Source organism: Falco cherrug, chromosome 11, assembly GCF_023634085.1.
Source record: "Falco cherrug isolate bFalChe1 chromosome 11, bFalChe1.pri, whole genome shotgun sequence".
Taxonomy (NCBI): Eukaryota; Metazoa; Chordata; class Aves; order Falconiformes; family Falconidae; genus Falco; species Falco cherrug.
Window position 1 is genome coordinate 26886055 of NC_073707.1, and position 18121 is coordinate 26904175.

General features: G+C 37.2%; 1 protein-coding gene across 4 annotated transcripts in view; it reads right to left on the bottom strand.

Moving 5' to 3' along the window:
• The window catches only part of NAALADL2 (N-acetylated alpha-linked acidic dipeptidase like 2), a 504203-nt gene that overhangs the window by 469597 nt on the left and 16485 nt on the right, over positions 1 to 18121 (bottom strand). For all 4 annotated transcript variants that reach the window (XM_055723677.1, XM_055723680.1, XM_055723679.1 and 1 more), the window contains exon 2: positions 6439 to 6501. The gene's annotated coding sequence lies outside the window, so the exon portion shown is untranslated. The remainder of the gene's footprint in view (positions 1 to 6438; positions 6502 to 18121) is intronic.

Here is an 18121-nt window from a genome sequence, read left to right on the forward strand (position 1 = left end):
TCTATGCATATAAACTGAATCTCCAGCAGATAGATTCATAGTGTTGCTGAAATCCACCAGTTTTGTCACTGACATCACCAGGATGAGGGTGGTTTATTCATACAGATATAGCCATACACTTTCTAATTTAAAAAAAAAAAAAAAAACCACACCATAAACAAACCTAACCAAACAAAAAAAATCCACATAGTTGACAATACATTAAATAAAGGAATCTCTTAACTAAAAAGCTTCAACAGTTTGATATACTGACCATTGATCAGTATTGATCACTTCTAATCATCGTTCTAACCTAGTATTTGTACTTCCTTCTACTTCCATTAAAAAAAATGTCAAAACTCTCCCAAGAAGTTTATCTCCTTCACAGGTCTTAATGTACAGGAAACACTCACTTTTGAGCTCAAATGTGCTATATTTCAAACAGCATAGTCTTAAAGAATTACTAAGTATACCAAGAATGCCATGAGGCTGCTAAATATTACACCTCTTTCCTTAACGAGATCAGGGTCAGAAGCATCAGTTTAAGCTTCCACGTTTTCTTCATTTTTTAAATATTCATGTAAGAAATAATGATTATACACCTTGGCAGTTTTAAAAGTTTGTCTTGCACACTACTCTAGATATTTGTCAATTAAGAAATAGTGATTAAGCTACCTTGCTTAAAAACAAATGTTGATTATAATGTCACGCAGAAGAGTCAATAGTTCCAATTTGCATGGATGGAGCCATTCAGGCCCTTTATGTTAAGGCATGTAACCTCCTACAAGACCATGGAAGCACACACCTGAGCAAGGTAGTCAAACCTGGGCTTAAATTCAATGTTTCCTTAATTAGACTTCTGAATTTTTGTTGCACATTCCTAAAGCCTTTTGCACAGTGAACTAGAGGTCTAGTTTATTCTTCAAGAAGAGAGCCTTATTTGGGGATATGACACGCAAGGGCCTTGCTAACAATTCACTTCCACCACTGCTGATGAAAACATTAGTAAAGGAAGGGCAAACACCCAAATTAATTAAAATGCTAAGTACAGTGAACCACAGCAGAATCACACAGGTCTGGGTGGGCTGGAAAGAATCTTTGAAGTGTGATACACTTCACAGTGCAATCAGAAAGATGTCCTACATGGGTACAATGAAAAGACAGTAAAATAATGTCCTCTTGGGTTGCAGAATTCCTGCTATGAGCAGAGGATCACGTTCACCTCAGAGGGGCTTGCACAGAGAATCTTTTCTGATCAAACTCACTAGATAATACTTTTGATCTTCCTCCATCAGAGCAGCACATTGGCAGCTTCCCCTCCCCTTCCAATTAACACAATCCACTATTACAAACTCATGCCAAGAGTATAGGTCATCAAAAAAAAAATAAATCAAGACTAACTTGTAATACTGTCAACAAGACAGACCCAGCTCTCCATCCACTGCTGGGAAAAAAAACTGCTCAAAATTCTCATCCTTTAAATTTACAGTATGGAGCTATCCCTGTATTATTTATACTAGCTGCAAAAACTCATCATCAGCTATACAAAAAGAGATTCTTCCCATGTTGGCACAGACTTTCTACTAGTCTTCAAACCTCACAGAGGACAAGTATTTTACATGCAGTTTCTTTAAGGCAAAGTACATAGCATTCCATGTCACTTTTTAATTTTAAGACAAATACTTCCACTTCCAGTTTGCTACAAGCAAAAATCACTAGAAGTATGAGCATTTCAGGAGTTTTTATAAAATAAATAAGCTAGTCTAGAAAAACAGTACTTCGTTTTACAGACTGTTTTACAGTTTTATAGTATTGCTATGGTCAATAGTACACTATTGCAGTCAGAAAAGATTTAACGCATCCCTCTAAGGAATTAAGATGCAATACTGAAGGATTATGTTATGGTCTTCTAATTACTTTATGGCACCCTATAGAGAGAATCAACTTTAAACACCACCATATTTATGTTGATGAAATCATTGCTCCGCTTATGTGTCATTTTAATATGGCATAGCAGGCTGTCACAATTACCTCCTGCATACAAGTTTTTACAAATGTTAAAAATCTTAATTATGTCTCTATACTTAATTCAAGAACATTGAGCAAAATTCTTCCCCCAAACAGTGGAAAATAAAGCAATACTCCTAGAACAGATGGTGGGGGACAGAAGTTTGTATTTGCTTTCTTTTATATGAAGATGTGGTGTGAAACCTTGGCTCTCAGTGAAGACCACTGGAATCAGTGACAAATTTGCATAACCTGATTCTAGAGTTACAGGAGAGTCATAGGAGTTATGTTCAGCTGTCATAAATTATAACTATAATTTTCAAAGGAGCTCAAGAACATGCTTCTCAAATAAAGCCAGTACTATTAACTCCATAGCAATTCTTTGATTTTCTTAACAGTAACTCAAATCTATACACAAGCGTTAAGTGCTTGGGAACCAATTCTGAATGGAATTTCAAACAATTTTGTTCTAGCAAATGCAAAAAATACCCCAGCTGCAATTATAATTATTTATTGCTTAAATAAATACTACAATTTCATGGGGAAAAATTAAAAATGCATTAGGTCCTGCTAACACTTTTGAGCGTTGAAAATATTCCCAAGATGTTCTTGCTAAAATAATGACTTGAGGAAATGTAGTCAAAGAAACTTCCCTATACTCTCAAATATGTTATTACATAGATGATCACACTACATGCATTTCGAGTCAGTATTCTGACTACTCTTTTGGAACCTAGGGGTCAGCATGTGAGCGTCCTCCCCTGCCTTTGCTGTGCTGATTAAGCAGCAATTAAACTATTTCACTATCTTCATGGTGTTTTCCTACACAGTTTGGGGGATTTTCTGATGGTTAATCTGTCTGACCATCATTAACACATTACAGCTAGAGGCAACCGAGAGAGAATGATCAATTAAGCAAGTGATTAGCAATTTCTTTTGCCCCGTCCAACCCCCTAAAATTAAGTGGTTCAGGCTTAACCACCGTACCACAACGAAGATGAGTAAAATGCATTTTACCTCATTATTCTTGTTTGAATAGCAAATTACCTAAAACCAACTCATTCAGCTACATCAGTGAGAAACTGCACATTTTTTGTTAGCCTTGTCTTACGGCCATGTCTTCTTCACATGTCCTGTCTGCTACGAGTTCTATTACACCACTTCAAGCACTGCTATTTATAAAGCAACTACACAAAACAGTTCAGAGGAAACCAGTTGGGTAATAATGTTTCATAGCAGCTAAAAAGCAGCAGAAGCATTGAGCAGAGCCTCAGGTACTAAGAGGTGAGGAACAACTTCTTTATTTCATGAGTGATCTCCCTGAAGTCAATGGAGTAACACAGACACTCAGGGAATAACACGGTGCAAGTGAGAAAAGGTGCTAGAAATCGGCTTGAGTTTTATAAGCAAGTATCTTAGCATTTTAAAATGCATCTTCTAAAAGTGAAATTGTAACAACTTTGTTACATGACAAACTCATGAATGGTAACTCCGCCAAATCTTATCTTTCCCCACTTGGCAACAAAGTTATCTTCCCTTACTTCCCCCCCTTTTTCAATTACTTTTCCTTCATATACAAAAAAGCTATCTTATGCCATAAAGAGTCATGTATTTGGGGACTGGGAAGAGTCTGTGATTCATCTTCCTGAAATATGAGGCTAGCATGTCCCCACGACCTAGACATACAGCACCTTTATTAATTTATATAGGAAAAAGAGACATTTGCTCATGAAAAGGGGTTGAAAGAATATTCCGGGTTCAGAAGCCAAAAAACTGTCATCATGAATAGCAAAGTCTAATTACAGGGGGGGAACCACAATCAGTTAAACCAAAATTTTAGTAGTTTTTAACATATTCATTTACAGTTTAAGAACAGAAACTGATACAGAAAGATAAAGCTCTCAGTTCATTTCCCTATTCCCTTGCTCCTGGCTGAAAATAAGTTTACTGGAAATCTGTATTAGCAGTATAGCACTGTCTTTGGTGCACTTCCAGGAAGGGTTCTCACTGGACCAAATGCTCTCTGTGCATCCCTTTGGCTCTTCCTAGACTCATTGCCTACTTGCAAGTTCCTTAGTGAACTAAATAAGCAGTGGTGGCATTCACGTGAGTTTGGGTTTTTTTATTAATCTGTCTTTGCTATTTGATGAATGGAGATCTTGGACAATCTCCCACTAAAGTTATATTCTAAGTCACGGTAATTTTGTTAATCAGTACATTTCATCCACTGCTCATAGGGACATCCCACATTTGAGAGTAATCTTATGATTCAGATTAATATATGTAAGTAATTCTCATATACGCAATCAGCTGGTGCACAAAGATTTACATATGCATAACTATGCATCACAGTATGCCCAGCTCCACAGAAGAAGCTGGGACAAATCAACATAAGTAGCATGATGAAACTAAATATCATGTTTACATGCAGAGATCTGGTGATTGAAAAGTCTGAGCTTCTACAAACCTGCCAAGTCATATTTAGCCAATATATTGCTATTGTTTCAAGGCATTATGGAACAGTTCTACACCTCCCTTTGCAGCACTGTTTTACTCATAAGTATGTGCCCCATTTAGATCTGAAATGCTACAGACTTCCACTTTGATTTACCTCAAAACAATTTACTCTATTGTTAAAGTCAAATGGGGGTCCAGTTTGGGGAATGAGTAGAACTGATAATGCTGAGTTCAACTTCATTTTCATCTAACTTTTCCTTCCTTCCTTCCTTCCCTGTTTACAATAACAATAATAATTAATTACACCAGCCTTAAACTGTCTGGCCTATTCATTGAAACAATGTCATTAGTTTTCACACTGCCAGACCTCATTTTTTGTCTTCATACTAGATTCACATCTACAATTTTCTTCTAATGCAAACAGAAAAAAAAAAAAAAAGCAAGGTTGGGCAGCTCACTGCTGATAACACAGTATTAGAGATTGCCTTAGAGAGCTTTGTCCCAAAATTTGTACTAATCTATAAACAAAAGTGTCCAAAGTACAAATTGTGTTCTTTGGTAGCCTCAGTGAGCAAGTTTTGATTTCTAGTTAAAAGAACAAAAATAAAAGCTATACACTTTCAGGAAAGTTAACAGTTATTTTAGATACTCATTTTAAAATTCAACACCTTTCATTTTAATTAACCCAAAGTTATATCAGAACTGTAAAAGCTGGCTGTGTATGTAACACATTAAAAACGCTCAAACAGCTGACAAATATGCATATACTAATGCAAAGAAATTTCTGCTGTGTTAGAAGTAGAGATAATCAGGCTACGTTACAACCCCAGATGAAAGAGGAACAGAAATCTGTATATAGGGTAGGTGACACCATAATCTGTTCTTGTTTTCCCTTAAAGAAGCCAATTCCTTCCTGGATTTCCTACAGTTCTTCTGTTTTTCAAAATCTGTTGATTGCAATAGTGGAAAAATGCAGAACTTTAAAAAATATTCTATGATGAAAAATAACTCGCACCGAAATAAAGACTCTGCGCTGTTTGCCAGATGGCAAAATGTATGTAAATTGTTGTTGGAGAGTCCCTTAAGAAATGCTCACACAAAACGCCACAAAGCAATTCTTTCTATACAGTATGAACTGATTTTTTGAAGTTTGCAGAAAGTGGCAGACTCTCATCCTACTACTGTTTGCAGGCTACACATCTTGGACATTACAGAAAATGCAAAAAGGACAAAAATTACTCTTAAAGTGTAGCACTGAGTCTGTTATTAAAAACCTTTAAACACCTATTTAAAGGATCATGGGAATTTCTAAACATTAATGAACTTTCTTCCACATTTTTTTGGATTGCTATCACAAAACTGAAATTCAAAGAGAATACAACTATGACATTGTTTTATTAGAAGTGATAGCAGTTTAGACACTTTGCTGTATCTAAACCATCTCAAGTATTTCTTGTAATGAAATTCCAGAAGATATTCATTCTTATGCTAACACTTTTGCATTAAAAGGGGTTTACTGATATTGCCCATTAGGTACACTTACCAGCCAGCAAATATGTAACAAAAACAGCTTACCTTTCAATATGTTTACAAGCACCAATATGCACTATAACAGCCACATAACACACATTGAAAGAGAATGAGAAATTATAAATATTGAAAAAAAAAAAGAACACTACCAACTCAGAGGTACATATTCTTTAGAAATAAATAAAAACACAGAACTATGTGTATTTTATGTTGCATGCAGCAGTACTAGCCACATCTGCAAAGTAATTACTGTAATTCGCAAATACTTCTATAGAAGAAACTAATAAATAAATCTGTTACGTTAGTAGCATTTTCAATTGTGGACTGTATTATGAAGCTTTAATATATATTCATCAGGTAATTGGTAAGAATTTATAGTATTTCATCCTTTATAAGCACTGAAAAGTCAATATTATTTAACTGTTGCACAAACGTTAATAAAAAGTCATAATCCAGGGAGCTTACCCCGGGTTAACAGAAAGAACCCCAGAACCATCCAAAGTTATTTCCAATGTCCACCCAAGAGATCTGGAAAAGAGAATAACAAAGGGTTTGTGACAAAGCTGACACAGAGTACTCTGAAAGGAGCAAAATCAATTGTGACATTTTTCATTTATTTGTAAATGCCTCTTTCGCAGTATGCTCACTCAAAACGACAGTTGACTCTTATAGAATAGGGGAGGTGATGGCAAAATAGAGGAATCCTGACAGTTGCTTTAATGAGATTCTGCATTAGGACCACTCTACCACTTTCCCTCAACAAGGAGTATGCCCTTCACTTTCAATCTTATATCCTCCAATTTGGAAAGCATTAACCCTATGAAAAACTCTACTCCGCCTCATCTAATCAGCATCACAGCTCTTCTTTCTACCTTCTTCGCTGTCTCACCGACATTTAAGTATGGATCCCGCTCACAATTTTAAATACGTACAAGTAGCATAAAGCAAATTAAACTTCAACTTGATAGTGTTACTTTAATCAAAGTCTAGTTGCAGTGTGTGTGGTGAGGGAAGGACAAGACTCTCAAAATAGATCTTAGTTGCTATTACAAAAGTGTGCAAGCCCAGGGAACACCCCTTCCACTCTAGGAATGATGCTACTAGAAGTGTTCAGTGCAGGAACCTCCGATACTCAATTTTCTTTATTGCAAAAATAAATAGGGAAATTTGTAACATGACAGGAAACTTGCCTTGCAAATACTTGAGAGAATGATCATTCTGGGAACAGAAGCAGATAGAATTTTAACAGCTGTAACAAAGTGCAGCATGATACCAAATATTTCAGGAAGAGGCCACTGGCTTGAGGATCTAATGCCTGAGTGTGCTTACTCTGACATACCTCCAATCTGAGATATTTCATTCTCAAGTTTTCCAGCAATAACACTTCTTTTGTTGTTCAGACTTGTTTTCTAGTACTATGTCACATAACTTTCAATGGAATTAGATGACAGTACTGAATGGATCACAGTAGCCTCAGGCTGCACTGAAATTAGTATTTTATTCTCTGTTAACATCAGTAAAACATATGTTATTACAACCGTAAGTCTTTTGTAAAGAAAAAAAAAATACAACCTCTTATTAGCATGCTAGGAAGAGCTTGAATCCTAGCTCTTTTGCTGCAATCCTAGTTCTTCTGGGCAGCAAAGCTGGTGAAGGGTCTACAGAACAAGTCTTAATGAGGAGTGTCTGAGGGAACCGGGGTTGTTTAGCCTGGAGAAAAGGAAGCTCAAGGGAGATCTCTGTCTCTACAACTGCTTGAAAGGAGGTTGTAGGCAGGTGGTTGTGTCTCCCAAGTAATGAGCAACAGGACAAGAGGAAATGGCCTCAAGCTGTGCCAGGGGTGGTTTAGATTTGGTATTAGGAAAAATTTCTTCACTGAAAGGATTGTTGATCATCGGAACAGGCTGCCCAGGGAAGTAGTCGAGTCACCACCCCTGGAGGTATTTAAAAGGACATGTAGATGTGGCACTGAGGGACATGGTTTTAGTGCTGGACTTGGCAGTGTTAGGTTAACAGTTAACCTCAATAATCTTAAAGGTCTTTTCCAACATAAACAATTCCATTATTCTAAGTAAACAAGTTTGAGTTGAAAAAACTAAACATCTGCAATAATACTGCTTGGTCTGTTTCAGAAAACAATTCCATATCACCTCTATATGAAATATGGCTAAATCATGTTTGGGGAGTTAGCAATGAATTCATTTATACAACAACCTGCTAGATGATTTGTCTACATAAACTGTGAGTAAAGATCTTCCATTTCTTGAAAAACACAAAAGAAGAGAGAGATGGGTCATCTTCATGAGTTACAGAGCAGTTTCCTTGACATCCTTCAGAGAACCAGGCAGTAATCCACAGCTCAAGCAAAACTTCCACTTTCCATTTGATTCATTTGCTTCAAAAAAGCCCACAACTTTTTAGAGTATGGAAGAGCTGTCTAGAAGAAATATTTTTGGCACCTTTAATTTGAGGATGCAAACTAAAAGTGTAACTTTTAAGTCTTTTGCAAAATCCTTCCTCGTGTATAAGATCTTTTTTAAAGTCTCAATCAATAGAAATATGGACTGTGATTCACTTTCAGTATTAGCTTTTATTTGCTCTAACTGAAGATTCACTCTTCACTGAAACATTTTAAAATTAGTGTAACAAAGCCTAGCCCAACATTAAATCACCTACTGAATATGTCAGTCTGAAATAGAGTACACTTCAAAACAAACTCTCTGGCAATTTCCTCTGATTGATATCAAACCTCTTAAGTTAAAAAACCCTTCATATTTCGTTCCTAGAAACACATAGCTACTCCTAGCCACCTTTCACACTTGGATGGAAAGCAGAAAAGGCCAGATTCTGACCTCTGCTCCAGTATGGGAGCACCAACAAAAAATAATGAATACAACATGCATTTACTCTAGAAAGGAAAAAAATTACTATTTGGCTCCAAGGAAGGCCATTTTATAATCCAGGCAAGTGATATGGAGGCACAGCACAGCAATAATGACTAACATCACATACTAGAGGGAGTAAAAATTTTAATGATACTACTCATAAAACCCACATTTTAAAGGTTACAAAACAGAAACAAGCTTACAAAGAAAACACATAAATCATACAAGGTGTCAGGTTCCTACTCCTTAGCTATACTAAGAATTAACAGCCCGTCCATCACAAAATAAACTAGAATATGCTGTACTTTTTTATGAAGGACTGAAAAGGAATGTACACCGAAGTTCAGCAAGCATAAACCACTATAGTCGTTCTTCTGATAAATTATTATGGATATTGTGTTGCTACCTTCACTGATTTATTCATTATTCAATAACATTAGACAAAAATACTTCGCCAAATTTACTTACACCTAGACAAGATCACAAGACGACATAATTAGCACTATATAGGTCAGGTAAATTACATGGACTTCTTATCCAGACACATGAATGAACTTAACTATTTGCTTATATGCATTTCATTGTAGTGCCATAAATATCTTTAATGGGGCATCCACATCCAGAGACTAGATCACCTGAATGTGCAAAGACACTTAAATAGCAGCAAACAGCAAAGTCCACTAAAACACTGGAGTGCTCACTGCATTTTGCTTTTAGCTTCTCAACCTTAACTTCAAAACGTTATTGCCTTGCATATAAAATTAAAGTTCACCCAATAAACTGCTGTACCATTTATCAAGGAACTCAGGCTTCTGAACAAATCACAACACATGAGCACTACACTCCTGATTATCTGCACCACAAATTGACCTGACCTATCAATAACACTGCTGGAAATATTAAGTACATTATAGTTCATATCCATCTGTTACTAGAAGCTGCTAAAACAAGTATTAATTGTAGGTCCAATATGCAAATAGAAATAACACCCTTCCAAACCAAAACCCCCTAGTTAACCATCCTACTGCCCACCTACCCTCCCAATCCAAACTTTATCCTGTCTGTTCTTCATAAACTCACTGATCACTATTCATGTCTAAAACACCCTCCCTCTAACGTGAGGCACTGAATTTTACCATCATAATGGCTCAGTCGAATTTAGGCTAATCTATAGCCTGATCAGCCTCCCTGAAACAGGGTGGCTTTGCTGGTAAATTAGGAGGTGAATAGGCTTCTCTGGGTGCTGGAAATGTGTAAACCCGTCTTGTTTTCAAGAACAGGGAGATACCCTCTGCACATCTTCACATGGCCCGCAATGAGACTGCTGATGTCCAGACTCTACGACTTTCATGGCAGAAATACACGATACAGTGTACCAGTTCTACCAGTCAAATGGTCTGCTGCACACATGGCTTCTGCCTGTGGCAACAAGGAAGTAGGACATTCTGAAAATACAAACCTTTTCCTCATCTTGTCCTCCATACTGACGAATAAGGGTGTTGCAAAGCAACTTTCTATCCTGCTCTCCACTCGTACCATGAGGATGAAACAGAAGCAGGGCCTTATATTCTAATTTTTTATTACTTTAATTGGTCTGCAATTGCAACTGTGTTTATTGTTGTCCCTATAACCAAGCTAGCAATACAAGACATTTTGAATGGCTGGTCATCAAATCAGTGACTTAGGGCTAATAAGCCACGATCAGCACTGAACTCTGACAGACTTGTCATTCAAATCTACAAACCATCTTTTGAGCTGAACTGGCTTTTGCAGAAATCACACATAGTTTTGCTAAGCAGTCACTCTGTCACAGAAACTGGCACCTTCATTTCACTGCAAGTAATTTCCACCTCCACAATACAAGCGTACTCCTGGCTGCCTTCTGGAAGCAGCATGACAAGGACCAGGCTCACCACAAAGAGCTTTCGCTGCATAAGACTTTCTGAATACTGGCTCAGAGATCAGGACTTTAGTTTTTGTGAGCTAACTCAGCGTTAATATTATTTTCTTCTGAATATTCTTCTGTTTGAGCTGTTTAATGAATAACTCAAAATTGATTTATTTTTTCGTAAGAAGAGAAACATTACAAGACACTTGAACAAGGCCATTTTGCTTTGCTGCAAAGTCCAACAAGACTATCAGATAAGGCCTCACCCAAAATCCTTCCATGTCAAAGGGACTATTTCTATTGGTTGGATTTAATATTGAATACAGATTTGGGATCTAGTCTCAATCCAAATGGACAATGAACCACACAACTACAACAGCTCTCATTGGCAGCACTGATTGGACTTAAAACTGCAACCTTGCATTTTACATTTCTGCATCCAATTACCTGTTATGAGAAGGAACCAAACTCTTAAAGCTGTACTAGTTAAAGAAAACTCAGTATTTGATTTACAATGGTAATAAACACCTAAATATTTTCAATAAACTGTTTTCCTTATGCCATGTCTTTCATTCTGGAATGTTTTCCTGTAACTCTGCAGGAAAGTTATTTAAGTAAACTGCTAACATATTTTTCCAATCTTTGTTTTCTTTAGGAAGTTATTTAAGAAGAAACAACCTTGAACAGTGAACAGTGATCTCAGCATTCATATAGCAGTGAACTTCAGATACAGTAACTGCATTGCTATGTGCTATGACAACTTTCCCATGGGGAAGAAATGACCTGGTAGTTCAAGAATGACAAAGTCAGAAGTAAGGTAAGCTGGGGGAGGGAAAGGATTTCCCCCTAGGATGAGATAAATACAATTTCTCACGGCAGTGTATATCTCTCTCTTAAGCCTCAGGTGGTTTTAAGTTAATGAGATTAGTTCCAGCAGGCAGTGAAATCCCAGGATATAGGATTTATATTTCAGCAGTTTTCACTTCATCCAGCAAGCACAGGGAAGTCAATCTTTGTGTCATTTTGTTATTGTCCTGGTTTGGGTCTCATTCTCAGATTCAAGCCTGGCTAAAGCACCTCGTAACTTTGGCTTGAAAGCTTAAGCATCACGTAAAGAGTGTGTTTAAACGTTTAAAAGGGAGGAGAAAGGCAGCAGTCTTAATCTGTAGGAAAGGATTTTTATTTAACTTTTCAGATGTACTTTTATGCCATGGAATTTGAACTTGTTTTTTTTTTTCCTTATAAACCAAGGTCACACACATTATTATCTTGAAGACACCAAAAAAACCAAAACCAAAAAAAACCCAGTATGTGCTGCTGGAAGAAACACTGCTTTCTTAAAATTTGGTCTCTAAAAAGATGGAGATCAACATCTTAGGAAGACTGTCTAGTTCACTATCATCTACATGCTGAATGATTGCCACCCAGCTTGGTAACAATCCAAACAAGTTACTATCTGGTGACGACCCAGCAGATGTACAAACTGGAGTTTCACTCCAGTCCCAGTTCTGCTCATACAAGAAAACCTTCACTCATGTTGCCTGTATCACAAGTTAGACTGGGGTAGCCTCATACAGTGCTAGGACAGGGCAGCATTTTCTCTGTCTGATGACAAGGCGCAGGAGAAGGCTTCAGAATAGTACAGAATGCGTACCTGGAGCTAACTGAAATATAAACTATTTTACAGAGCTGTTAAGTAGAAGGCTTTTAGAAGACAACATAATGGGAAAAAAACAGAGGTCAGATGCTAATACTGATTTCCATGCGCTAAGAATTGTTCCACACCCAGCCTGATTTCGACTTAGAAGATCTACATATTAATAACTGCTAATTTAACAATTGTTTCACACTCTGGACAGTATTTTTAGCTGTGAATTTAAGTTAAAAAAAAAAAATAACCTCAATAACATTACCGGCATAAGGAAAATGCCAAAAAATTCAGTGTTGACAACATGCTTTAGGTAGCTCCTTCCCATCCAATAGGAGAATGACTTCAGCCCATTCCTCTTCTGTTGTGTAACAAAATGTGTAGACATCACATCAAGAAAATGCTCATATTAGACCCAGGCTTCTTCTACAGATCCAGAAACCACACACAAAAAAATTATTTTAATCAGAGTAATTTGATATCAAAATACAAGATGAACTCTATTCAAAAGACTTTCTAGAATGCCCAAGTCTACCACAGGGAAAAGTTGTGTTTATTCCAGTTTTAACTTACAAGCTTCCTTTAACAAAGGCAAAATCACACCCACCCAGACATCAATGTTAACTTTTTTTTTTTTTTTTTTTTTTGGGGGGGGGGGGGGGCTGTTATTTTTACTTATGAATCTGCCTTCTCATTCTATGCCACTGGACCACCTTATTATCTTTATTCTGCATCCTCTACAGAGATGTCCATCCTACATCAGTTTTTGGCCATTCATTAACCGGGTTCTTCAGTTACATATGAAAAGTTCAATCACCTCTTTGCCAAAGGAGAAGTTTCTATCATAGCTCAGGGTGAAGAGTGGCAAAAGCTAAGTAAAGGGAAACTGTTCGAAGTTATGAGATCTGTTCCCTTTTTCCATGGAAGTACTGAGCTAGAACCTCACCTGGTACAAAAGTGTATAATGTAACTGGAAGAGAGGCAACATCAGCAAATTAATCAGAGGGCAAAGGCTAACACCTGACCACAAACTGGCTTCTGGAACAATTCAAAACTTCATAACCATTGGAATCTGATATGTTGAATAAACACTTAAGCATTCAGTATCCACCACTACTTGGACTGACTACAACTTGGACATGCGCAGCTGTATAGGGATGTAGTATCACATGCAATTGATGTTAAAATACATTCTCCTGTCAGGCTAGCTAAATGTTTGCTTACCTGCAAAGTAAATACACATTTGCTCTCAAATTAAACCCAATGAGTATTTCCAGATGTGCATAGAGCAAAACATGCCGTTTTCAATTAAATATAACATGCAAATATGATTTCCAACAATATGAAAATGAACTAAGAGGGTAATTGTTCTGGAAGTACTGCAATTATAAGTGTCATCAGAATGTATTGTGTATTCTGTTGGCAAAAGAATTATTTTGTAATGGGTCACGGAACTCCTTTCACACACTTTAATAATCAGCACACAAGCTTAAAAAAGGAAAACTGTTTTAAATCTCTCCCACCACTTCACTATCTGCCTTTGAAAGTAACAGGTCTACCAGAAAAATACCTATAGAAGTACGATCACAGGGTGAGTTACCTTAAAACAGTGCTTTCAAAAGAAAAGAAAACAAAAACCAATGGTCTGCAAGTATTTATATTTCAGGTCAGAGGGATCAATTAAACCGAACAATTTGGATCTCTCTCACAACTACAAGTCAAGAAACCCTATACAGAAATACCTACCATAAGATAAGATTTAAAATAAGTGATCATTAAGACACGTAAAATGTTCTAGAACGTTTTTGTAGGACAAGAGTGCAGCTTTGTGATTCTACTTTAAAGTGTTAATGTGTGTTCAGTAGCCTTAATCTACTCTGACTAGCTCTTAAAAAAAAAAACAAACCTTCAAAGTCTAAATACGTGCTTTAACCTTACCTTTCTCTTGGTCAAGTCCACTTCTGCTACACGCAATTACATTGCTAAATGAATCATTGCACAAAAGTTCCCTTCTAAAGCTTATTATCAGCATCTGACTGAAAACAGCGCAAAAGCATTAAGCTTACTGAAAAGCAAAAGGCGTCAAGCTCACTTTTCTCAACCACCAAAAATGGCCTGATTTTGAGAACAACAACCACCACCACCCACCACCCCATCTGGCAAAGAACTGCAATTTTACTACTGCAAATCATAAACTATGGATGCTATCTCCTCCATCCACAAAATACTGCACCTCCATACAGTCGTATATAAGTAAGCACAAGAAAGTTGTGCCCTGTCATTTCATTCCCACGGAGAGGATGTAGAACAAAGCACCTAGAACACTGCCACCATGAACAGAAGAAAGGGAAAACCAGTCCAGTTCTGTCCTGGAAGGTGTGAAGAAAAACTCATACCTAGCTGTGTACAGATACTTATCTTCTCACCTGGTATGTTTATCTCTTAGTATTCCCCAATATTAAAAGAAAACTATTACTCTAGAAATTTGACTAAAGGTACATTTTACAGAAAAAGGGGAGGAATTTAATCTCCACCAAGACTCCTCTATACTGCCATATAAATGATAGAAAGGGTGTGTATATGACAGCACGTATACTTAGAAATATTACACACAGATACACACTCCTTTGGGTAAACAGAAAGCAGCCTTAGTATAAATAGGAAAGGTATTCCATAGTTCAGTGAAGAGACTCACTTTGCACATGAGCATAACCCAACAACTGCTGCTCTACCTCGCCTGGGACAGCACACACCCTGTCAGAGACTGGATATTAGACATCACATAACACTAGATGATAAGACCGAGTGATGCTAGAGAATGGCAATACTAAAGCTTCTTTGCTTTGCTTGCATTGCAAATATCCTAAAGGAAAACTACTTTTGAGGACAAAAAACAACAAGGCAACAAAACATCAAGTTTGAAGTCTCATATTCCTGAAATTTTTGCTTCTAGGTCCAGAGGTCTGGCTGCCACAACTGCCTAGATACGTCAGGAAAGATTTGGCTTCCTTCTGCTGCAGGAATGCAGCAGATTAACCTAATGCGTTCGATGAAACCTTGTTTGGGAGAGGAGAGTGCTGCTGGCATCAGCCTGATGTATATGAAAGTAGACAAGCTACAAAGTTTAAAGAAGTGTGGAAACTTTACAAGATAGTTTTGCAATTAAAAAAGATACAATGAAATGGACAGAAGTTGTCAAAAGAATTTTCATGTTGTTTTATATTTACTGAAATAAGTATTGATTGATACTTTCACAGTTTCGCTGCAGTAAGCATTAGATTAGGGCTATTGAACTAACTCAATATGATGCATTGCATGACAGCAAGAAAAATTAAACAGTTCAAGCTGCAATCTTGTCAGATCTCAGAACCCAGACAGGACATGAATGATCCGATATGGAAATTCCATGAAAAGATGAGAAATACAGCTGGGAATTCAGGTCCTGTTCCTACTGAGCAAATGCCCAGCAGATTTGGTTCTAGAGGCTGACTTCAACCCAGGCTTCTGACCATGGTGATCACTAACCATTGCCAGGAACACCTTTTGGAAGTTAATCCTCTCGTTCCTGAAAAGCACTCCAGCAACACAATCAGCCATCTCAACACAGAACAGCCCTAGCTTACAAAGCTCACATATACAGAAATAAAAACCAATGGGTTTGGAGAGTCCATGAATGTAGCTGCTCCAAGTATTTTTATTATTTTAATGACAAGGAAGACCTCTATGGTTAGAAAACAGGGCAGTTACAAATAGGGTACTCCACCAATCTTCCAGGTAAGAAATGCCCTTCACTCTCCATGCCAGACAGAAGCACTGCACTCTTTACTGCACAGCAACAACGGAGTGACTGAAAAACAATTACCCACAGACAAGATTTTCAAACCACTCGACCACAAAAATCTCCCTAGAACCACTGTATACTCTCAGCATATCAGGTTGTCATATATCCTTCATTAAGAGGACCACAGAACCACATTGAAACAACAGCACAAAGGGTTTCCCCCTTTACACTGCAGGCCTAGGGCGGGAGCTTCCACAAACTAATGGTATGTTCCACTTGCTGAAGAACGGTCTATTCTAAATAAGTGACAGTACGCCAACGCTCTGCAAAGTTACAGCAACGTTCACTCTGTAATATTAAGATGATTGTGTAGATTATGCTGGAGGAAATTAAGTGCTGCTACAGTTCACTAATAATTTTCACACTTTGGATTCCTGTGGTTATTTCACAGGACTCCACTTACGTGTCACGTGTACTAGCTTGCAATAGGTTCACTCTCCTTAAGAAACCTCGAAAACATGCAACCTAATCTTTTTTAAGACTATTAGGTAAAAATCATCACATGAACAGTAGCAACAGCCTGCCTCAGAAGAAATCCTGCCAAGTTTTAGTTTCCCGTGCTGTCAATGCCCTCCCATCAACCTCACTCCACTGTGAGTTTTCATGTTACACTGACTTTACCACTGCCATAAAGGATAGCATAAACATCCCACATTACTACAATGGAAATAATTTGTGTGCCCACTCTTGATCAAATAAGCAAGGAACATGATTTACTTTTGATCTGAGGAGGTTGATAACCTTGAGTTTTAAACTGTACCTGGCATTTCCCTGATCTTCACTTGCCATAAGAAAGGTAGAAAGTCCTCATCTGCAAATTACTAAAAATAATCAGTTGCAAGATGTGACCTTGGATAAAGCAATGTTAAATTGGCCAGCAATTTTTTCTGAGGCATCATTGTTATTAACTTGCAATTTTTTCATTTCAGTCTGCCACTGATGCTTGGCAGGTTATAATTTTTCATTTTCTCACTTGGCTGATGTTCACTCAAGTAGAGATTATGGAGATAGTGGTGAAGAATTTTTACAAAGAGATTTTTTCATCTTTCAGTCTATCGTATCAGGACACAAATAGTCCTTATGAATGGTGGGTTACCTTCTAGGTATAATAGACTATTGTTAAAAGATCCTTTCAGTATTCCAACGGTAAGAACCGTTCTTGTCTTATCTGGAATTCATGAGGTCTCCAGTGCAATAGACACTTGTACAACTACTAGCAGTTAAGTGCAATCCCATTGGACATGATGTGGCCTAACTGCACTTCCATTTTAAAGTTAACATACAATAAAAAAATTACAGTTTTAGTGAATTAGTCCTTTCCCTTGAATTGACCACTTTTTTTTTTTTTAAGCCATTAATCACTTTCTACTAAAGGAGAGTATTCCCCACTCACGACAAAGCATGTTTGGCTCCACATCAACTTCCTACACTATCATCATTCCTTTGCTGCTAATTTAATGCATAAAAGTTGTAATAAGCAGCTCCTCCCAGTGATCCACTCTGGAAAAGCACTTCCTATTTTTTAAGTATTTGATGGGATCTTTGGTGGTGGGATGTTTGGTGTTGTTTTTTTTTTTTTTTAAATAGCCTCTGTTCACAAGAAAAGTGTCCAGAATATAAATATCTAACTGAATACAAAACAGATCCAAAAACGCAGTTTCATTTAATTTGTTCTGCCTCTGGTGATGAACCAAAGCATCCTTCTGCCAGAAGATCCATTTTGTGACATTTATCTTTGACTAAAAATACCTGTCCCCCAAGCAATTCTGACACAGGAATTGTACATGATATGCTGTGAGTATTTGCAGACCTTTCCTCATTAAAAAAAAAAAAAAAAAGATTTTTCTATTACTATTATTCTAGTTAGAGCTTCTGCTAGAAGATAC